Here is a 4,902-nt window from a genome sequence, read left to right as displayed (position 1 = left end):
CTCTTTAAACCATTGCTGCTTTTACCATCATTGTTTGCCAAATCATTTTGTTTTCAGTACAACTAGTACTGCACAAACCAATGTTTGTTCGTAACATGGGAAGCTCCTTACAATTATCCATAATCCTCCCCCCAATTATCCCCAATCCACCTTCCACTAGTGTCTGAACCCTCACTAACCTTTCTGCTGCCTTATTTGACTGTCCCATCCACCTCTGTCATGGTTTAAATATCCCTCCACCATTCCTCTAAATATTTGCCCTAGCAAAGCAGACCCCCTTTCATTTAGGTGCAAACCATCTCCAGATGGCAGTCTTGCACTTTAATGGCCATTAGTCAGTTATGCCTAAAGGTCAATCTGTTGGCAAAAACCTGGTTATTGCTGTGCTTTTCTCTAAACCTTATCTCTTCAAACTAACAGTGACCAATTGCACTATCTACACCACAAACAGGTTTACCTTCCAATGGAATGCCAAATGCAGCCTCTAGATAAACTGATACAATTGGCCCCCCTAACCTAATAATTGATAGCACAACCTTTGGAAAAAAAATAACTGATGTTAAACGCTTTCTGTGACAATCAATGAGTCTTTTACATCTCTGTCCTGGAATTTTGGACCACTTTTCCTTTGCTAGCTACTCCAGGTCTCCCAACTGCTGTCTTAAGATCTCTCCACAGATGCTCTATCAGATTTAGACCTGGACTCCTTGCTGGCCACTTTAGAACTCTCCAGCTCTTTGTCTAAAACCATTTCTGGGTGCTTTTTGAAGTATGCTTTGAGTCATTGTCCTGCTGTAAGACCCATGACCTCTGGCTGAGACCCAGCTTTTTGACACTGGGCCCTTCATTGCACCCCAGAATTCTTTGGTAGCCTTCAGGTTTTATAATACCATGCAAACAGTCAGGATTGCCAGTGCCTAGAGACTGTGTTCTTTTCTTTAAAGGCTTCTTTATGTTTTCTATAAACAGTCAAATGATGTGTGAAACTGCAAAGCTGTATTTTAGTCTTATCTGTTCAGGGGACATTTCCCCAGGATTGTGGCTTCCACAGGTAAGTTTTAGCAAACTCCAATCTGGCTTGTTTATGTTTCTGTGTCAGAAGTGGGGTCCTCCTGGGTCTCCTGCCATAGGGTCCCTTTTCATTCAGATGGCGACAGTGTGAGTTGACACTATTGTACCCAGCGCTTGCAGGTCAGCTTGAATTTGTTTGGAAGTTGATCGACGTGCTTTATCCACCATTTGAACAATTCTTCGTTGTAACATCTACATCATCAATCTTTCTCTTTCATCCACGTCCAGAGAGATTAGCCACAGTGCCATGGGCTGTAAACTTCTTTACAATGTAGCACACAGTGGACACAGGAACATTATGTTTTCTGGAGATGGACTTGTAGCCTTGGGATAGTCTATGCTTTTCTATAATTTTAGTTCCCAAATCCCCAGACAATCCTTTGCTGTTTTTTCTTTTTTCATGCTAGGACCTTCAAATCTGAGACCTGGATGAGCTGGCAAAGGAGGAGTGGTCCAAAATTCCAGTAGAGAAATGTAAAACTCACTGATTTATAAAGAAAATAAATAAAACTTCAAATAATCAAACAAATAAATAGTTGGGTTTTTATTCCTTCGTGCCTATCTAGAAAGCAAAAACTTTTGCCCTGTACATACACTTTCATTGAGGATTTGTATTCACCTTTATTCTGTGAGGGGCAAGATGGCGGCCCCCAATGGGGTAATAACGAAGTCTTAGGTGGCTCCTGATAGGAAAATAGCCGGGACCTGGGCGGCTCCCGATGAGGCAATGGCTGGGACCTGGGCGGCTCCCGATGGGGCAAAGGCCGGGACCTGGGCGGCTCCTGGTGGGGCAAAGGCCGGGACCTGGGCGGCTCTCATTGAGGACTTGTATTCCTTCTTTATTCTGTGAGGGGTAAGATGGCCCCCAATGGGGTAGTGACTAGGTCTTAAGCGGCTTCTGATTGGGAAATAGCTGGATCGTGGGCAGCTCCCAATGGGGCAATAGCTGGGTCCTGAGCAGCTCCCGATTGGGCAATAGCAGGGACTTGGGCAGCCACATTTGCCTGCAGATAAGCCTGAATTTGTCCCAGACTTAGCTGGGATTTAGATGGCTCCCGATGGGGCAATAGCCAGGACTTGGGTGGCTCCTGATTGTACAGTAGCTGGGCCTCAAGACTAAGACTTGAGCAGAAACCCTGATTGTGTATTGGTGAGTTGTTGCATTTAGTCTGAATAGTTAGCAGTATACATTGTAGCAGGATTAGATATTATAAGGAATGTGAAAATTCCCAATGTGCATGTGGCTGTGTAGCTGCTACAATGTGTAGACAGACCCACACACACACCAGTATTACAGCCTTGTGATGAAGGCACACACACACATACACACAAACTTTCTCTCTGAACCTTCCCAGCCAATGTGAACCAAAAAGAGAAGTTAGGCGCATGCGTATCCGTCTTCTACCGCGGCGCGTACGAGCTTCTACTACGCCTGCGCGGCAGCCAAATCCTGCACCAACAGAGGGTGGAGGGGCACTTAGTGCAGGAGGGATCATTATTTGGCAGGAAGGCGAGGCCTGCTCTTGGCAGTAAAGGAGCTCTAAATCTGGCAGTGTGTAAAGGAAGGAAGGAGGGGGTGAGAGAGGAAAGGGGGGGGGAAGAGTGAGAAAACGAGAAGTGGAGTGTACAAGCTGAGGGTTTGGAAGTTCTGTGGCAGAGAGGAGAGGCGGGAGCGCCTGTGGTGACGGAGCCTGACAGAAATAGGGAGGGGGGTGAGGGGGGGGGGATTTCTGGCCTCTGGGAACCGCAGCCATTACCTGGGGGGGATTAAGCCGCCGCCTTGGAGAAAGTGGAGGGAAAAGCCAAATGTGTCCGGACGGCAAAGGTAAGAGGAGCTGGACTGTTCAGGGCCGGCCTCTACACACAACTCTGAGCTCTGCTCTTTGTTCTCATTCACAAAGCGGGAGTTCATCACTGCAGCAACTCTCCTCCAGTGCCGAGCTGCTACTCTCTCCTCACAGCTTTCCCCGGGCGCCCCCTTGCGTTGCCTTTCATGACGTGACGTCATTCGGCTCTTCGCATCTATGACGTAAGAGGGGCTCCTCTATTGTTCCACCTGGAATCCTTGCAGTGTGATGTCACGGGCAGGGCAGCGGGGTGTGTGTGCTAGGCATGTAGGGGGTGTGATGTGGCCAGCGCTGGGGTAAGAGTCGGCCAGCAGCGTTTGTGTATGTGTCTGGTCTGTGTCTCGGGCATTGGCTTCCTTTGTCTGCTGCTTTCCGACCCCTCCCCCCTCTTCTCTGTCAGACAGAATCGCTGGCTGCTGCAGGTTTGTAAATACTGGACCAACACACACAACATGGCTGACACTCGCCCTGCCTGCTAGGCTGCAAGGTAAGGGGGAGAGGCCAGTAAGGAGGGAGATCCAGGCCTGGGGACAGGCAGCAGGCTCTGTTTGGGTGTTCAGGGAGGGGAGTGATGCACCAAATCCAGTCTTCTCCCAGGCTTGGTGTGTGCAGACATGCCTGACTTGTGGGATTGCTGTGCTGGGGCTCTCATCTCTGGTATTTACCTGCAAATATTTCCCACTCCTCCAGGTACCTCTCACGCTCAGCCTCGTCTGCTAAGGATTCCTTTTGTAAGATTCCATGATCCCAGGAAGGTGTTTATGGGAATGACGACTTCTTCCATTTTTGTGATTTCTGACCTTGCCATTATCTGTGGGTATGGAGCGTATCATCACACAATACCTTGTTCTCTGGCCGTCCGTCATTGATTAATGAGCGCTGGCATCTGCGCCCCATAATTAATTATTTGTTGTTGTAACGCAGCACAGTTTTGCATCGGTGATTTCATAGTTGGCAAACTTCTGAGCATAGTTTTATATGGCTGATGGGCATTGGGAAGTTTTAGTTTTATTGTGATGGCATATTTTGGGTGAATCGGAGGTGAAGTGCACCAGCGTGTGTGATTGTGTTTGTAAAGGAATGATCAGGCCTGTTGGATTGGTTTTGTCTCTGTGTTTTATAGGAATGTATGTAGGGGGTATTAGTGCTGCCTGGCTTCAGTCCACTCATCATTGGATTGCAGGGAAATAATTACCAGGCTGATGAAGATTAGTACACCTGGAAGATGGGCTGATACCAGGACTGGAAGAACCTAGGTGGAAGGCTCACATGCTTTCCTAGATTGGTTGTTTTATCAGTAACCTGTCCATGTCTTATAGACTGCTGCTAATCATCAACAGCTTTGTACCTGATTACCGTAGATATAAATGGAATGGATGGGTAGGTAGGCCTTGGCTATAAATAGGGTGAAGATGTTCTCAGCAGACCATAAAACGTGATCATCGTAAGAGGACAAAACTATTGACCCGTGTATAAATATCTGAAGGTAAACCTGCATTAGGTAGACTGGACTAGCGTTTTGGAGAGGTTGCTAGGGGTTCCTTGAGCAATATTAGTTTGTCTCTGTAGGTTAGTTACTACTGACACCAATGATCTTTTTTGGCTATTTATAGGGGTGACATTCTTCCCACTGACCAGCAATGTATGAGGAATTCTTCCTACTGATCACCAAACTAATGTACTGTGAGCTGTGGATATAGTAATTATAGCGGGGTCTCCCTGAATATATAAAAGTTATTTCTAAGGTTACTCCTTGCTAAAAAGATTGGGAAACACTGTTCTAGAGTATAATTTAGTTTGTATTTTCAGAACAGTTGTCCAGGGACATTGTTGCCACCATTGCTTTGACATTTGACCCCCTGTATAGGAGGCATGGGAAGCAAGTTCAATTTTATTCTGATAAGGCGCTTCTCATGCTTTCTCTAGGCCAGCCTGTCTTATCAGGGCTCCTCCATAGGTTACTAGGAGTTCCCTAAGCAATATC

Source organism: Pyxicephalus adspersus, chromosome 6, assembly GCF_032062135.1.
Source record: "Pyxicephalus adspersus chromosome 6, UCB_Pads_2.0, whole genome shotgun sequence".
Taxonomy (NCBI): domain Eukaryota; kingdom Metazoa; phylum Chordata; class Amphibia; order Anura; family Pyxicephalidae; genus Pyxicephalus; species Pyxicephalus adspersus.
This window is presented reverse-complemented; position numbering follows the sequence as displayed.